This window comes from Manis javanica, chromosome 10 (assembly GCF_040802235.1).
Source record: "Manis javanica isolate MJ-LG chromosome 10, MJ_LKY, whole genome shotgun sequence".
NCBI lineage: Eukaryota > Metazoa > Chordata > Mammalia > Pholidota > Manidae > Manis > Manis javanica.
In genome coordinates, this window is record NC_133165.1 from 26,613,433 (window position 1) to 26,633,144 (window position 19,712).

The 19,712-nt window shown below is 43.9% G+C and overlaps 1 long non-coding RNA gene across 1 annotated transcript; it reads left to right on the forward strand.

Moving 5' to 3' along the window:
• Nucleotides 1-4,259: 4,259 nt before the first annotated feature.
• LOC140844021 (uncharacterized) lies at nucleotides 4,260-5,335 on the forward strand. The gene is made up of 2 exons (XR_012122093.1): nucleotides 4,260-4,405; nucleotides 5,156-5,335. It is a non-coding gene; the product is annotated as an uncharacterized lncRNA (long non-coding RNA).
• The last annotated feature ends 14,377 nt before the right edge of the window (nucleotides 5,336-19,712 follow it).

Here is a 19,712-nt window from a genome sequence, read left to right on the forward strand (position 1 = left end):
CACCTAACAACTGTGTGGTGCTGGGCAAGTCAGCACCCAGAGACTCGGCTTCCTCATCTATAAGGTGGGGTCATCATCGCACCTACCTAGGAGGGCTGTGGTGAGGACTCCATGAGCTAATGAAGATAAAAGCGTGCATCCCCATGCCTGTCGCAGGTAAGTGCACTGAAAGGTTAATTGTTGATATAGCTATGATTGGTAACAATATCCACACATCTTGGATGAAATGGGCTGGAAGTTGCCTTAGAGCTCAGGATGTTTCTAGATCAGAGCTAGAAGGACTGGGGTTAAAGGACAGTCTGGCAGTGAGTGAAAATGAAGGAATCCAGAGCCTCATCAGTGGTGGTGATGTATCTGAAGAATTGAGGCAGGGTTGAACCTTGAGTCTAGAGACAGGAGGCTCTGGGAGCAGGCGCTGTGTGTCTCCAGCACCCCAGAAAGGGAGGCACGAGCATTTCTGACCTCTGGAATAGAGAGGGATTTTTCCCTCTAGGACCCTTCCTTGCTAAGGCCACAGTTTTATGACAGATTTGGCTTCCCAAGATCCCTGCTATCCTCAGAGTTAACTAGACAGAGAGTATGCACATTGTAGCAGCAGAAAAAGATGATGGCCCCACTGTAAATAGTCATTCTTCTTAACTACTCAGCCTCTTCTGGAGTTAAGGCAATATGACTTAGTGCCCCAAACTAGTTGATCCCAGTGTATTGATTAGGCAGAATGTCTGGGCCCCCATAGTGATCCACAGGCCTTGGACTAAAATGATCACCCACTTTTCCTCACCAATTCACACTCACTAGGTACAGGCTCAAAGAGGCCTGCCTGTCATCCTGGTGTCATCTTTGGCTGATCTCAACCCATCTGTGAAACCTACATCCAAAGCAGATGCTGACAACACGTTTGGACTTCGGAGGCTTGAGAATGATAGAAAACTGTTTGCTATCTCCAAGACTGCATAACAATTTTTTAGATAGGAGATCATTTTTATAAAGAAGAACCCATATTAATCAGGTGAATCAAAAGATATAATTTTGATGATTAATTAATAAATTTAAGAGACCTCCTTATCCTGTGTGTCCTGTTTTGGTCCACTTAGTGGATCATTCAGATTCAAACCTTAAGAAAGAGGCATCCTGGCAGGTGCTCAGAGCTTGTGGACTTCGCTTCTGAGCTACCCTTTTCATTGGCAAGCCCCACTCCCTCCTTCTGACCCACTTGCTTGATGTCTTTTCACCCTCTCTGCTCCCCACTCCAACTGGTGCACACACATTAAGTGCCTTCTGGTTTTTTAAGATTTGGCCCTTCAAGACCAGTCTTGATTCTTTTTATCTTGATATAGTTACACCCCAAGAAAGATCACTTTTCCAACCCTACGGACAGCTGGCCAGACTGCCCCAGCCACAGGAGTCCTGCCTCATGGGTCCCTTAACCACAGCCAGAAGACTCCTGGGCAATGAAGGAGGAGTTTACATGGGTAGCAAAGGGGCTTTGGCCCATGCAACCACTCAGAGTTAAATTTACATGATTTTACAAGTATACAAAAATGTAATTCATGCTTAATGAAAAAGGCTTTGGAATAAATACAGTAATTTGGTGGTGGGGATGTAGAGTGATGTCTAAACATGTTTTGCACCAGCCCTTGTTAAGATTCTCTTATGTGTTGATAAGTGCTTCCTAAATACAAGTGTGATTTTGGATACTCCTTGCCCATCTGAAAAATTTTCAGCTTCCTTTTCATTGAAGATGGTAGACTCACCCATATAAGTCTAGAGTTTGCAGAAGTACTTTCATGTACAGGCATTCACCTGATCTCCTCAAACACTGCATATACTGGAGTATTGGCAGGTCCACCCACATCCTCTAGACTTTGACAGCAAGAGTCTCAGCCCCTGTCCTCTTAGTGAGTATTTGATTTTCTCTTGGACAGGAAAAGGGCACACTAAGATGGTCCAATATTCACTATAACAGATTTTTTTTTAACTTTCTGGGTGCACAAAGAATTTCCATCCAGTGCTGTTTTGAACAATGACTCTGATTTGGAACATCACTATCTAGAACCATCCCACAGACTCCATGTCATGTAGGAGAGGCCATGTCCTAACAAAAGCTTCCAGAGCTTCTGGCATCTTTGGAAAGAATAAAGAGCTCAAGATCAAGTTTGCTGTGAGTTCTGCACTAAAGTGCTTCTATAAGAGCTATGGTACAGGGTTTTAGTTTTTTTGGTTGTGTGTGTATGTTTGTTTTTAAGCTTATATTCTGGATTCTGTAGACCTGGGTTCAAGTCTTTGTTCTCCTATGACACTTTTGGGAAAATCTTTAAACTTTTGTAAGCTTTAATTCCTTATATACCAAATGTGGATAATGAAAGTATCGAACTCATAGCATTTTCGTAAGGATCAAATGAGATAATGTATTTCATAAACTACAAAGTATCATAGAAACATATATCTTTATTATTATAGGACACTCCAGGGTTGGTTCTCTTTCCTTAACAATTGCTGCATAGTTCATTTTTTAAATGGTGAGTAAATGTAGATGCCAAAGCTTCACCAAAAATTGATTTTGACAATAGTTGTTGAACATTATGTCCTGGGAAGGCTCTGAACTTAAGGTCCTCAGAATTCTGCCTCTTATCTACCCTTAAGTCCTATTTTCTTAAAACTCAATAAGTCCCATCAAAGCACACTGCTCTGCACACACCTCATGGCCCATTTGCTTTCCTCCTGTATGAGTCAGTGAGCTGCATCCCTGAAATATTAGACTTTGAAAAGGAGACCCCATATGAGTCATATAACAGGTGCCAGAAAGTAAAAAGTCACAAGGGAGCCTTTGAGAACTGGCCAGAGCCTCCCAGACTTCTCCGGCAGCCTGCTAGTGAAGACCAGTCCCAACCTGCCAGCTGAGTGTTCCCCAGGAACACCAGACAGCAGCCCCAGAGATTATGTTTCTGGAGGTCCTTTCAAGTGTGGGATTCCCTGGGATATTTGTCGATTCGGCACAGGCAGGTGTTCCTTCTCACTGTATCTAAAGTACACTTCCAGGGAATGGAGTTCAGAAGTGAGGAGTCCGCAGGCTCCTCAAAGGTCAAAGGGGAGGGTGCTCCCGGAGCAGAGGAGACCTGAGTTTACTCCGTGTGAGTCACGGCACCTTTTCCAGATGTCATCATTGGTGTATTTGCAAAACAAGAAGAAAGGGATAGACAGGACCATCTTTAGAGTCTTGCTAAATTGCAGATAATAAATCTTTGCTTCTCAACAAGTACTTTCAGATCATTGAGTCACAGAAATTCTGATCAAGTTTTTTCAACTTATCTCTCCTATTTGAGGGTTTACCAGAAGTCAGAGAAATCCCCTGGGACATTATCGGGCAGGACAGTGAAGCATCATTGTCATTATTATCATTATCAGCATTTCCTCTTTCCAGACTTGCAAAATTAATTAGCAGGGTTACCCTTGGCCGAGCCAACCTGAGAGCATTTAAGAAATGCTATAATACTCTGATCTCAGTAACTCCCCCAGCAGCTCACCATGTTGCCAGAAATCTCACCCTTAGACCCTCTTTGTTTCCTATGAAAATACAGAGTCTGAGGAGAGTTAGCACACGGTGTCAATACTAGTAACTGGGAACAAATGAACTTATGAATTCCTTCCCACTAGCTGGGACTACTCCCTCTCACAGTGCTTGTTTGGGGAGGTAGGAGGTGTGGTGGAGACACCGCCTGGGGGGGCAGCGAGGCTTGTTTTAGACTTGCTGCCTGTAGGCCAGAGCCTTGCCCTGGAGAGCTCTTCATTGTGAGGGCTGGGGGAAGAGTGAGGTGCTCTTAAAGATCTTAGATGCGACACCAGCAAATCGCTGTCTACATGTTGAATAGAAGAGTCCCCCAAATAAGATCAAAGTAGAAGCACACACCTGAAAGAAGTGACAAGGCTGTTGGGCCTGTTGCACATGTGGCCAGCGGTGTGTGTGCTGGTTAATGTGGAGCAACCAGCTTTCTCGGGGTGGAGACGGAGCACCCTGGTTTGTAATGTGTGCTAGTTTCTCTGGTATAAATTCTCCCACCATGGCTGATTCAAGCTGCCAATAAGACCTCATTGAAAGCAAAGTAGGAGACAGATGCCCACAACCTGCATTCCTGAGCTGGCTCAAGCTGGTGGCCACCCTGCCACGTCCCAACTGCATGATCCAGGTGAGTGCATTATGTCATATGGCTGTTGCTCATGCTAAATGATGCAAAGCAGTCAACTCCACTGCCTCAGTGCCACAGCTGTCAGGCTGGGCTGCTGGAAGCTGGAGTTACTCTGGCTTTTCATGGAATAGAAACACCCCTGCACCTCTACAGCTTATTCATCTACTCCAGCCAGCCCAGTGCCTTTCTGAGACTTCACTTTCTTTACAAAGCTGCCTATGGTGAGCATGTTAATGACATTTAAAGTAGATGAAGATGTCAATTCAAAGGGTTTCTACGTTTAGAAATTGTGACTTGACCCAGCCAGGTCCCTTCTAGTAGTAGCAGTTGTACAGCCTTGGGCATGGTGAGAGGCTGATACCAGACACTTAGGCCTCAGGGTCAAGGCAGCAGGCTGTGGACCCAGAGTTCTAGGAAGTGGAGGAGAAATCCTCCTTGTCCTGAGGCTCCCAGTGATGGGAGCAGAACCTGGCCAATGGCATAGACCAGGGGACACGAGAGCTGGGAACCTGAACAGGGGAATGATCCTTCTGGCCAAGGCTCGTCCTACTGGGCCCAGAGACACAATACGAAGAACAATTCCCATTCTACTTTTATTAGTTTGAGCAAGTCATTTAACCTCTCTTTGCCTTCATTTCCTCACCTATAAAATGGGATAACAAGGTCTTTCTTATTTACTTCAACAGTTATGTGGGGATCAAATGAGAAAACAGATATGATCATGCCTTATAAACACAAAGGCATTATTATCCACCATGATTATCCCAGGGTTTCATTTCATGGAAGGGAGAAGCAAGGGTGTAGGAAACTGGAAGAGCCTGAGGAAGGACATTGCACAGTCTCCAGAAACTGGATTTGCTGTTTAAGTGACTTGGGTGGTACCATTTTCATAATGGTAAAAGTAACAGCTCAAATTTATTGGGCATTTATGTTCTAGACACTCTACTAAAAGGCATTTATTTTTTAAAAAGGACTTTCACAAGGGAAGGCACCAAGAATCACGAGGGTCAACAACAACAAGGCAGCACAGCAAGAGTCCTTGTGTCTTAACACATCGCGTCCTGCTTCAGAGCCCAGTCAGAGCCAGCCAGGCTTTCTCCAACAAGGGAATATCTCTCAGCTCAATATTTTAATAAATGCCTTTGATGATGCCTTCAGACATTCTCTCTCAATCCCACAGCAGGCAGGGCTTTGCTAGGAGTTGGGAAACATGGATCTTTAGAATTTTTTGTGCCATCCGGAGATTAGAATGGGTATTTATCATCGGGTTTTCAATGTAAATATTTTTTTCTTGGAGTCTGAAAAAAGAAATCTAGTGAAATAATATTAGGTTTATCAGATAATGTTGCAAAATGTAGGGTGACTGGCCTTTAGAATTTTTGGTTAATATTCATTTGTTGAACACTTCATGTCCACCAGGTTGTTTATTAGGCATAAAGGGTAGACCAGAAATACAGTGTGTACTTGTACAGACTGTGGTTGGGGAGAGGGGGATAAGACTGATAAATATAATAAGGCACACAAACAGCAAACATCCTTAATATGCATACATTGCCCAAAAATGCCTAGGAAGAACGTTGTTTTTTGTTTATATAAAGCCAGTTTATCTTATTTTACCTTTTTGCAAAGTACGACTTTATAGAAAGGTAGATTAGGAATACAATTTTTCCCCCATGACATATTTTATTCCTGTGCATTTTTACTGTCAACAATTTTTTTGAATGGGAAAAGGGTTTCAAAATACATAAGTTCCCATTTTGAGAAGGGAGAATGCAAACATCCTACAAAAAAACCTATCTTTAGGGGATCACGGGAAGATGGCGGCATGAGTAGTTCAGAGGAAATCTCCTCCCCAAAATATATGTATTTATGAAAATACAATAAATACAACTATTCCTAAAAGAGACACCAGTGGATGCAGTACAACAGCCAGGATACATCTACATCTGTGAGAACTCAACATCACACAAAGGGGGTAAGATACAAGCTGCAGCCAGGCGGGACCCAAACGCTCCCCCACCCCAAAACCCAGTGGGAAGAAAGGAGTCGAATGGGGAGGGAGTGAAAGCCTAGGACTGCTAAACAACCAGCTCTAGAAATCCACACCCAGAGCGCAGATAGAAGGTACACGGGTTGCTGAATATTAGAGAAACGGAAAAGCAAAACCTGTGGGCAGGTCCCTGCAAACGGCGCCCCCGAGACAAAAGAAAAGCGAGTGCTTTCTGCAAGTCTTAAAGAGACAGGGACCTCATAGCTGGACGAAGTCATCCCGGCACACTTAGCCAGCAGCTGGGAATCCCGGGGAACCTTAGGTGCCCTAAACCCTGGGGAGGCAGTGCAGCTCTGAAGCCCCTCACGGCACTAAGCAGCCTGCCAGTTATTCCTCCAACTAGCACGGACCCCAACACATGGGCCCAGTAGTGGGAGAGTGGCAGTGTGTGCCAGGGACGGTGGCGCCGGAAGGGACCGGGAGCAGATCCGTGTGCCAGCGGCGCCAGAGGGTACCAGGAAAGGCTTGTGCGAGCCCGCAGCGGTGCGACCGAACAGCCTGGGCGCGGCTCACGTGCACCGGCGGCAGTGGAGCCAGAGGAGCCTGGTAGAGGCCCATGCGGGAGAGCCCCACACGCACCTGCAGGGGAGCCAGAGGGAGCAGGTGCACTCCCAGCAGCCGACCGGGATTACAGCCCAATGCACAGCCGCCCAGGCCAGACCGAAAGGCCGCTGCTGGCACACAGCTGCCTGGCAGGGGCACTGCTATCATGGAGGAGCGCACCTGGCATGCCTGCCACTCCCCGCAGGGCTCGTGCTGCTCTGACAGAGACCTTGCCCACAGCAGCTTAGGGGACTAACCTGGTGGCTGCTCCAGGAGTGCGGGTAACCGTCACAGGCAGCGGAGAAGGGCAAGGCATCCAGCAAGCAGGAAAGGACTTTCTTCTCCCAGCTGACACACCCGCAACCTGCCTAAAGACACCGCTATCACCATGAAAAGGCAAAAAAAATTTAGTCCAGTCCAAGAAAGTTCAAACAACACCTGAGACAGGATCTGCAGAGGCAGACCTAACCAGTCTCCCTGAAAAAGAATTCAAAATAAAAATCATAAACATGCTGACAGAGCTGCAGAGAAATATACAAGAGCTAAGGGATGAAGTACAGAGGGAGATAACAGATGTCCGGAGGGAGATTACAGAAGTGAAACAAACTCTGGAAGGATTTATAAGCAGAAAGGATAAGATGCAACAGGCCATTGATGGAATAAAAACCAGAGAACAGGAATGCATAGAAGCTGACATAGAGAGAGATAAAAGGATCTCCACGAATGAAACAATATTAAGAGAACTGTGTGACCAATCTAAAAGGAACAATATCCACATTATAGGGGTACCAGAGGAAGAAGAGAGAGAGTAAAAGGGATAGAAAGTGTCTTTGAAGATATAATTGCTGAGAACTTCCCCAAACTGGGGGAGGAAATAGTTGCTCAGACTACGGAGGTACACAGAACTCCTGAGAGACGAGACCCAAAGAGGACAACACCAAGACATGTAATAATTAAAATGGCAAAGATCAAGGAAAAGGACAGAGTATTAAAGGCAGCCAGAGAGAGAAAAAAGGTCACCTACAAAGGAAAACCCATCAGGCTATCATCAGACTTCTCAACAGAAACCTTACAGGCCAGAAGAGAATGGCATGATATATTTAATGCAATGAAACAGAAGGGTTTTGAACCAAGGATACTGTATCCAGCACTGATTATCATTTAAATATGAAGGATGGATTAAACAATTCCCAGACAAGCAAAAGTTGAGGGAATTTGCCTCCTTTACAGGGTATCTTAGAGGGACTGCTCTAGATGGGAGCACTCCTAAAAAGAGCACAGAACAAAATACCCAACATATGAATAATGGAGGAGGAGGAAAAAAAAGGGAAAGAAATAATCATCAGACTGTGTTTATAACAGCTCAATAAGTGAGTTAAGTCAGACAGTAAGGTAGTAAACAAGCTAACCTTGAACCTTTGGTAACAACGAATCTAAAGCCTGCAATGGCAATAAGTACATATCTTTCAAGAATCACTCTAAATGTAAATGGACTGAATGCACCAATCAAAAGACACAGAGTAACAGAATGGATAAAAAAGCAAGACCCATCTATATGCTGCTTACAAGAGACTCACCTCAAACCCAAAGACATGCACAGATTAAAAGTCAAGGGATGGAAAAAGATATTTCATGCAAACAACAGAGAGAAAAAAGCAGGTATTGCAATACTAGTATCAGACAAAATAGACTTTAAAACAAAGAAAGGAACAAGAGATAAAGAAGGACATTACATAATGATAAAGGGCTCAGTCCAGCAAGAGGATATAACCATTATAAACATATATACACCCAATACAGGAGCACCAATATATGTGAAACAAATACTAACAGAATAAAGGAGGAAATAGAATGCAATGCATTCATTTTGGGAGACTTTAACACATCACTCACTCCAAAGGACAGATCCACCAGACAGAAAATAAGTAAGGACACAGAGGCACTGAACAACACACTAGAACAGATGGACCTAATAGACATCTATAGAACTCTATATCCAAAAGCAGCAGGATACACATTCTTCTCAAGTGCACATGGAACATTCTCCAGAATAGACCACATACTAGGCCACAAAAAGAGCCTCAGTAAACTCCAAAGATTGAAATCCTACCAACCAACTTTTCAGACCACAAAGGTATAAAACTAGAAATAAATTGTACAAAGAAAGCAAACAGCTCACAAACACACGGAGGCTTAACAACATGCTCCTAAATAATCAATGGATCAATGACCAAAGTAAAATGGAGATCCAGCAATATATGGAAACAAATGACAACAACACAAAGCCCCAACCTCTGTGGGACGCAGCAAAAGCAGTCTTAAGAGGAAAGTATATAGCAATCCAGGCATATTTAAAGAAGGAAGAACAATCCCAAATGAATAGTCTAATGTCACAATTATCAAAATTGGAAAAAGAAGAACAAATGAGGCCTAAGGTCAGCAGAAGGAGGGACATAATAAAGATCAGAGAAGAAATAAATAAAATTGAGAAGAATAAAACAATAGAAAAAATCAATGAAACCAAGAGCTGGTTCTTCAAGAAAATAAACAAAATAGATAAGCCTCTAGCCAGACTTAGCAAGAGAAAAAGAGAGTCAATACACATCAACAGAATCAGAAACGAGAAAGGAAAAATCACAAAGGACCCCACAGAAATACAAAGAATTATTAAAGACTACTATGAAAACCTATATGCTAACAAGCTGGAAAACCTAGGAGAAATGGACATTTTCCTAGAAAAATACAACCTTCCAAGACTGACCCAGAAAGAAACAGAAAATCTAAACAGAACAATTACCAGCAATGAAATTGAATTGGTAATCCAAAAACTACCCAAGAAGAAAACCCCTGGTCCAGATGGATTTACCTCGGAATTTTATCAGACATACAGAGAAGACATAACACCCATTCTCCTTAAAGTTTTCCAAAAAATAGAAGAGGAGGGAATATTCCCAAACTCATTCTATGAAGCCAACATCACCCTAATCCCAAAACCAGGCAAAGACCCCACCAAAAAAGAAAACTACAGACCAATATCCCTGATGAACGTAGATGCAAAAATACTCAACAAAATATTAGCAAACCGAAATCAAAACCACATCAAGAGGATCATACACTATGACCAAGTGGGATTCATCCCAGGGATGCAAGGATGGTACAACATTCGAAAATCCATCAACATCATCCACCACATCAACAAAAAGAAGGACAAAAACCACATGATCATCTCCATAGATGCTGAAAGAGCATTCGACAAAATTCAACATCCATTCATCATAAAAACCATCAACAAAATGGGCATAGAGGACAAGTACCTCAACATAATAAAGGCTATAGATGATAAACCCACAGCTAACATCATACTGAACAGCGAGAGGCTGAAAGCTTTTCCTCTGAGGAACAAGACAGGGATGCCTACTCTCCCCACTGATATTCAATGTGGTACTGGAGGTCCTAGCCACGGCAATCAGACAAAACAAACAAATACAAGGAATCCAGATTGGTAAAGAAAAGTCAAACTGTCACTATTTGCAGATGACATGATATTGTACATAAAAAACCCTAAAGACTCCACTGCAAAATTACTAGAACTAATATCGGAATTCAGCAAAGTTGCAGGATACAAAATTAACACATAGAAATCTGAAGCTTTCCTATACACTAACAATGAACTAATAGAAAGAGAAATCAGGAGAACAATTCCATTCATAATAGCATCAAAAAGAATAAAATACCTAGGAATAAACCTAACCAAGGAAGTGAAAGACCTATACCCTGAAAACTACAAGACACTCTTAAGAGAAATTAAAGAGGTCACTAAAAAATGGAAACTCATCCCATGCTCCTTGCTAGGAAGAATTAATATCGTCAAAATGGCCATCCTGCCCAAAGCAATATACAGATTCGATGCAATCCCTATCAAATTACCAACAACATTCTTCAATGAAGTGGAACAAATAGTTCAAAAATTCATATGGAACCACCAAAGACCCTGAATAGACAAAGCAATCCTGAGAAGGAAGAAGTGGGGGGGATCTCGCTCCCCAACTTCAAGCTCTACTACAAAGCCACAGTAATCAAGACAATTTGGTACTGGCACAAGAACAGAGCCACAGACCAGTGGAACAGAATTGAGACTCCAGACATTAACCCAAACATATATGGCTAATTAATATACGATAAAGGAGCAATGGACATACAATGGGGAAATTACAGTCTCTTCAACAGATGGTGCTGGCAAAACTGGACAGCTACATGTAAGAGAATGAAACTGGATCACTGTCTAATCCTATACACAAAAGTAAATTCGAAATGGATCAAAGACCTGAATGTAAGTCATGAAACCATAAAACTCTTAGAAAAAAACATAGGCAAGAATCTCATGGACATAAACATGAGTAACTTCTTCATGAACGTATCTCCCCGGGCAAGGGAAACAAAGGCAAAAATGAACAAGTGGGACTGTATCAAGCTAAAAAGCTTCTGTACAGCAAAGAACACCACCAATAGAACAAAAAGGTACCCTACAGTATGGGAGAACATATTCATAAATGACAGATCCGATAAAGGATTGACATCCAAAATATATAAAGAGCTCACACGCCTCAACAAACAAAAAGCAAATAATCCAATTAAAAAATTGGCAGAGGAGCTGAACAGACAGTTATCCAAAGAAGAAATCCAGATGGCCAACAGACACATGAAAAGATGCTCCACATCACTAATCATCAGAGAAATGCAAATTAAAACCACAATGAGATATCACCTCACACCAGTAAGGATCGCCATCATCGAAAAGACAAACAACAACAAATGTTGGTGAGGTTGTGGAGAAAGGGGAACCCTCTTACACTGCTGGTGGGAATGTAAATTAGTTCAACTATTGTGGAAAGCAGTATGGCGGTTCCTCAGAATGCTCAAAATAGAAATACCATTTGACCCAGGAATTCCACTTCTAGGAATTTACCCTAAGAATGCAGCACTCCAGTTTGAAAAGGACAGATGCACCCCTATGTTTATCACTGCACTATTTATAATAGCCAAGATATGGAAGCAACTTAAATGTTCATCAGTAGATGAATGGATAAAGAAGATGTGGTACATATACACAATGGAATATTACTCAGCCATAAGAAAAAAACAGATCCTACCATTTGGAACAACATGGATGGAGCTAGAGGGTATTATGCTCAGTGAAACAAGCCAGGTGGAGAAAGACAAGTACCAAATGATTTCACTCATCTGTGGAGTATAAGAACAAAGGAAAACTCAAGGACCAAAACAGCAGCAGAATCACAGAACCCAAGAATGGACTAATAGTTACCAAAGGGAAAGGGACTGGGGAGGATGGGTGGGAAGGGAGGGATAAGGGCAGGAAAAAAGAAAGAGGGCATTACGATTAGCATGTATAGTGCACGGGGGGCATGGGGAGGGCTGTGCAACACAGAGAAGACAAGTAGTGATTTTATAGCATCTTACATGCAGATGGACAGTGACTGTGAAGGAGTATGTGGGGGGAACGGGCTGAAGGGGGGAGCCTAGTAAACATAATGTTCTTCATGTAATTGTAGATTAATGATACCAAAAAAAAAAAAGTAAGAAAAAACACTTATTTTTTTTTTTTTGAGAGGGCATCTCTCATATTTATTGGTCAAATGGTTGTTAACAACAATAAAATTCAGTATAGGGGGGTCAATGCTCAATGTACAATCATTAATCCATCTCAAGCCTAATTCTCATCAGTCTCCAATCTTCTGAAGCATAATGAACAAGTTCTTACATGGTGAACGAATTCTTACATAGTGAATAAATTCTTACATGGTGAACAGTACAAGGGCATTCATCACAGAAACTTTCGGTTTTGATCACGCATTATGACCTATAAACAATCAGGTCAAATATGAATATTCATTTGATTTTTGTACTTGATTTATATGTTGATCCCACATTTCTCCTATTATTATTATTTTTATTTTTAATAAAATGCTGAAGTGGTAGGTAGATGCAAGATAAAGGTAGAAAACATAGTTTAGTGCTGTAAGAGGGCAAATGTAGATGATCAGATGATCAGGTGTGTGCCTATGGACTAAGTATTAATCCAGGCTAGACAAGGGCAGCAAGACATCCACGGATGCAGAAGATTTCTCTCAAAGCAGGGGGGGTGAGGTTCTGAGCCTCACCTCTGTTGATCCCCAAATTCTCACCTGATGGCCCCCCTGCGACTGTGCCTGTCTTAGGTTGTTCCTCCCTTGAGGAATCTTACCCGTCTCTGGCTAACCAGTCATCTTCCGGGGCCATACAGGGAAATGTAAAGTTGGTAAGTGAGAGAGAAGCCATATTGTTTGCAAAGGTTAGCTTTTTACTTCTTTGCAGATTTATGCCCTGTGGCTTCTATGCCCAGCACTTGTCTCGAGGTATCTTTACCACCTGGAGGAATTATGATACTCGGTAAATTCGATATGAGGCACGAATTCTATTTAAGGGTTGTAATTAGGAAGAAAGAAGAAAAGCTACAGATGTAGCATATGGAAGGAAACCTGGGAGGATTGATTATTTCTTTGACATATCTTCTTGTAGAGTACCTTAAGCATGTATAGGTTTTAAACTACTAACTAATTTGCACACACATATTAACATAATAGGAATATGGTGACATAAACAAAGCAAATCTATAATTACCATCCATCTCCAGTGAAGCCAAGAAAACCATTTAGGCACCCTAGGCATTTGTGAAAATTTGTGTATGATATGATGGATATTGTCCAACTGTACTTGAACAGTCTGAGAGAAATCAGATAAATTAAAGCAGCCCATTTCTGGGATCTGTTCACATCCCATATGTTCTTTTAACCGTAGATAGTCTATAGTCATAAGATTTTGGAGTGCTACACCTTGCACCCCTCCCAACTCCTAGTTGAGTTCCAACAGTACAGATCCGGTCAAATTCGTTGTCTCACTGTATGCACATGCCAGCCTAGACATCTCCCTCCTCATTCCAATGGCAAGTCCAGGAGATGGTGGGCTGGATGCAGCCACACCCGCAGCATCATCCGGATCCCTGTGCAGGCTTTTTGATGATCATCCCCCAGCACAAGTCCTCCAGAGAGTGCTGATGCCGGAAGCTCCTCCTCATATCGTATCTTAGTTCATTTTCTGGGTATCCAAGCTAGGCCTTGATCTTCTGCATAGAAACAAACAGACCCTTTGCCCACACTTTGACATGCCCTCTATACCACTGTGCAGAACTCATTGGAGGTCAGCACACAGTAACTGCTTTTTTTTTTTTTTTATTAAGAGAAAGGAATATTATCAGAAAAGAGTACCTCCATAGCTGATCATCTGACACCCTTTAAGTGATCAACATTAAGGATATTTAAAGCATGCGTTGATCTTTGATTTACCAATAGTTTTATCCTATCAAGGAGTAATCCCTCTTTTCTTTCTTTCTTTCTTTCTTTTTTTTTAAATTTTTAATCTATACTTACATGAAGAATACTATGTTTACTATGCTCTCCCCTATATCAGGTCCCCCCTAACAACCACATTACGGTTACTGTCCATCAGCTTAGCAAAATGTTGTAGAGTCACTACTTGTCCTCTCTGTGTTGTGCAGCCCACCCTCCCCTTTCTCCCTCCCCCCCATGCATGCTAATCTTAATACCCCCCTTCTTCTCCCCCCCCTTATCCCTCCCTGCCCACCCATCCTCCCCAGTTCCTTTCCCTTTGGTACCTGTTAGTCCATTTTTGGGTTCTGTAATTCCGCTGCTGTTTTGTTCCTTCAGTTTTTCCTTTGTTCCTATACTCCTCAGATGAGTGAAATCATTTGGTATTTCTCTTTCACCGCTTGGTTTATTTCACTGAGCATAATCCTCTCCAGCTCCATCCATGTTGCTGCAAATGGTTGGATTTTTCCACTTCTTATGGCTGAGTAGTATTCCATTGAAAACACTTATTTTTAATAAGGGTCTCTGATTTACAGTTGTATGCAGCCACTCTGCTTAGGGGTGAGGTTGTAGAATGGGAGTCTACATCCCCAGGCAGGTGCTTCATTCCTGACTGAAGAGTCATCTACAGGAAAATGAAGATAGAGTAGCACTGATCTTGAGCATTCTAGGGACCCTGAATATTTTGGGGCTGGATTTCAACAAAGAGGGATGTGCCCAGGGAAGACTTGGGGAATCTCATAGCCTTGCCCGTTTCATAGCAAATTGGTCCAGATGGAAAACTGTATAGCCCCTGGCCTAGACCCATTGCAGAGAAAATCCTATCTTCTTTTGAGGAGGACCAAGGACTCTGGCTCCACTGGCAGGCTGAGCTATCTCCTAAATCCTCTCTTGCTCCCTTCAGCCACGAGGCATGTTTAGCCACTGCCCAGAAACGTCAGCTGAGCCTTCCAGTGTCTCTGTCTGCAGAGATAAAATTAAGTCAGATGAGGAACCATCTTCAAGTAACTCACGGTCAAAGCTGACCCTCTGATCACTTCACTGTGCGCCTTTGTCTCGTAGCTTGTTTATTTACATGTTCCCAGAACAACGTGACCCTGGAGAATGACTCATTTACTGTCGGCTAGTATTGTGTTGTGAGAGTGAGAAGGCAGATGAGAGGTGCTTTGCCATTGCTGGGCACGAAGAAAGTGCTTCCTAAATAGCCTCTGTTATGCAGCCGTGTGTGCTTGGCCTCCTCCTCCCTCCCGCCCCCAGGCAGGCTGGCGAGGCAGGCTGTGGGATCCGGCTGCAGCTGCTGCCGCTGTTCCAGGGGCTCACAGGCGGCACGTTCCATGTCCATCCCTGGAGAATCATTTGTTTCTCACTGCTCTTCACAGCCGGTTTCAAGGTATTGGGTTGGACAAGGAAGATAAGGTGCTCTGATGATCAGCATACATCTTTTCAGTACACTTATATAAGGACTGAATCTCAGAATTACTCTGAGAAATTACATACTGTATATGCATTTCTCCAAATGCTAATATTATGTAAGGACATGACATTGCCTTCTTTATAAGGCAGAATAAAAACAATTTTAGATGGTTGGTGTCAACAGAGTCAGTCAGTAAAAAGAGCAAAGAAGACATTGACTGTTCAGCAGCGAGCACCTATGTGCAGCCCCACTGAGGGAGACAGTATTTTGGATAGAATGAAAATGCAAAAAATGATCAGTAAAGAAACTCTCAGGATTTATTTAGATTTTTTTGATTACTTAAAAATGTCAGCAGATCTTATTCCTGAAAACAATTTTATTCCTAACCATTACACAAATATTCTATCCCTTGAATGAGCATACTAATCAATCACTTGGACAATGTCCAAATAATAGGTTTAGCTGGATATAGTAAACACTGTGATTATGGCTAAATTTAATCCCATTAGCTGCACTGCTTAAAACAAAACAAAACAAAATACAAAGGTCATCCCCTTCAGGACTGAGTACATTTCCCAAAGGTGTGAGACCCCAGGTGTCCCCTCACCGTGCTGCATTCCCCTTGAAGCTTGCTCGTGACACCAGCCTGCCTTGCACCCTGAAGAACTGGGACACTCTCCAGTGGTTGCTTCTCCCTGCCCACTAAGGCACAGAAGGCCAACATGCTCCTACCCTGGCAGTCAGTCGCTCTGCCACTCTCAGTGGGCATGCATGTGAAGTGTCACTTGTCCTTGGTGCCTGTAGGGGCTTCAGATTCAACTGCAAGTGCTGTGAAAAGCAGCCGATGCCGGGAAGAGGCAGTGGCAGGGGGATGAAGGATGTGCAACATGGCATAAGCTGCTCATAATGTGAGTCGCCTTCACCCTCACACTGGGGAAGGAGGATGAGGAAGACGGTAAGACAGGTGGGAAAGAACATGGAGCCCTTTTGGGCAAATGGAGGCAAGAATGAAGATCTGACCTCCCACAGGCGTTCCTGTCACAGCTCCATGGGTCCACCTCTCTCTAGGAGGGTGTAATGACTTCCCAGATCTTTCTCATTTTAGGAAGGCTCAGCAGAACACCTTAGAATCTCCACCAAGAAGGGGCCATCATGACCCTCCAGACACATCTCAGTCCAGGAGGGCTCTGAACTTCTCAGCAAAAATGCACACAAGGAGAACATATCAACATTTCCCATATTCCTCTCTGCCAAGGAGAGGTAATCACAACTTTCCAGACCTGTCTCCCCCCAGCAGGGGAACCAACCGTCACTGTTCAGGTACACGTCAGTTCAAGAAGGCTCTGGACTCCGCAGATATACTTCCTCGCAAGCAGGAGGACCTGCCATGATTCTCCAGTCTGGTCTTTTACTGTCCATCATTTCCTGCCCGGAACCAAAAACAGTGAGAGAGCAGAAAAAGCCTCCATCAAGTCTCCTTTATGGGAGGCTGAGGACCCTCTCATCAGTCACTCCCAAAGGAGAGTAAATACCAGCATTGGGGGAGAAAGCAATCAGTAGCTGCAAGACCGGAATCTGGGGGTATCCTCCTCCTCAGGGAACAACTAGCAGCAGAGAGAGCATCTGTGGAATTTGGCCATAAAGACCACTGGTGTCAACAAGATTTTGCATTTTCTGAACAAAAACTTGGGGTTAATAAATGCCAGTTCTATATGACTCTTCAAACAAGAAGATGAGTTACCTACACATGCCCGCAGGAAAGAGCAAACCGAATGGTCCAGGGATCAGCCAAGGGGTCTGCAGCCCAGCCAGTTCTGGACAGGGTCATGGTGAAGATGAAGATATGAAGGAAAACCAGCACTCTGAGCTATAAAATAACCAAGCAGAGAAATTTATCTATGGGCTCCAGATCCTCTTTCTCTTCCAGATTGACTATGGAGAGGCTGCCCAGGGCACCATGCCCTGCCATCGCTTCATTGCTGCTCAGGAACAGAGGATTGAACCCTCATACGGGTACCTGAAGTTCCCACTGATGGCCACTGAGTCCCAAAATCCTGTCTCTTTCAAGGTGTCAAGCAGACAGGCTGGCCAGGAAGTTTTGGACACAGTGGGTACTTTCCCCTCCATTCCCATTTCAAGAGGGAGAAGCCACCATGTCACCTCCTGCTGTGAGGGCTCCACTCTTCCTGATAAATGACTCCCCCTTGGCCATCACTGCTGTGAATGCTTGCTCCCACCTCCCAGGTGGTCCTACACCCTCAGAGCTCCCTGCGCTACTCTGTTACCTCCAGCTCTTCAGTCTAGTCTTGGCATTGGAAATCCATCACCAACTCCTGGGATTCATCCTTCACACCCAGGCCCAGAAGTCCACCCACCGCCACTCCTCAGGTCAGCCTGGGCTCTGAGGCCCGCCAGCTTCCGGTTCATCCCACAGCTTCTGGCTTTCACTCCAGCCTCTCAGAAGGCTTCCCACCAAGAGTACACAGTGATTCCTGACTCCCAACTGGGAAGTCCCCAGGGTTCAGTAAAGATCCTGGAAACATGCCTCCCTTTCTTCCAGATGAAAAACCCTGCCTTTCCGCACCAAGTTTTCTTCCTTCTGATTTCCTGTTTTTTTCCTCCACAGGAAAGTTTTGGTGATTTTGTATAGGGAATCGCTGTATCTCCAGAACTCGTTACACAGACTTTGCACACAAACCCACAGTGGTATGAATAACATTGCAGCAACAACAAAAAAACATATTAAACTGCTAAATAAAAGAGCCTGTATTGTTATATTAAAACTACACTTACAGGCAGGCAAAGAAACATTAATAAAAACAAACAAGGGACAACATATCAAATAAGGAGGAAGACAAGGAGAAGCAGGGATCTGATTTATGAGTACAGGGCAGGGAAAGTGCTCCAGTGCCCAGTTCCTGTGAGGAACAGGCAGGGCCCTCGGCAGGTGGGTCAGGCTGAGACTTCAGATGGCTGTGCGCACTGCCCGGGGAGGTGGGGGTGCGGGGTGCGGGGTGGGGGTGGTTAGACTCTCTGTTTCTTAAGCAAAGACAAGAGCTTTCTCAGATGTGACACAGAACTTATGTTAACCATTTAAAATAAAAATTCTAACCCCTTTATTTTTGTGAAGCTCATGGTGTGTGACATGTTTTTAAAGATAGTTTCAAGAAGCCATAAAATAATGTGTGGGAAACAGTGATAGCTCATAAATTGTAGCAGCTATTAACTACTTGCCCAGTGAACTCTTCTGGGATAAAAACAAAAAACAAAAAACAAAAAACTGGTTTCACCACCTATTAAAACCCCAGCCTATTAAAAACTAGTGTTGCTTGTGAAGCTTGAGAAAGCAGCTTACACTGTTGCTGTTTGAAAGGAACTTGAATTAAAGGAATCTTTGGCATTTTTCTGAACCCACACATGATGGGCTGCATTTTTTGGTTGTTTTCTTTTCTTTCTCCTCCTCCTCTTCTCCTTCATTGCTCTAGGACCTGGGGCCGCAGGGGTGAACATCTGGGCACGGTCTTCAAGGAGCCCACCTGTCCTGCTCAAGTGCCAGGCAAAGCCCACCTTCCTTGGTAAAGGTCAGTATGGGCAGAGATGGGGAAGTGGAGGCATAAATAGCCACCTTCAGGATATGGAGCAGGAAGGCAAAGAGCCTGAGCACTGCCACTCAAAGTACAAATCGGTACAGAGGACACATGAGCAGAAGCCAGGGCCCAAGGAGGGAGAGGACCTGGAGCTGGCCGACAACTATGGTTTGTGGGTTGGCTGGGCACAGGGGGTCTCTGGGGGTGCAGTCTGGTGCTGGCTGGGACTGCAGAGTTCAGAAGACTCAGTGGACTGGATGTCCAAGACAACGTCCTCACTTGACTGGCCACGGGCTGTGGGACGATGCCGACTGAAGCGGACACTTACACCACGGGCTCTCCACACGCTTGGGCCCCTCACAGGGAGCCCGACAAGAGACCCAGACAAAACGACGGAGCCTCATGTGATCTAGTGTCTGAAGTCCTAGAACACTGCTTCTGCCACGTTCAGATGGACAAACAAGTCACAGAGTCCAGCCCAGATGCAAGGGG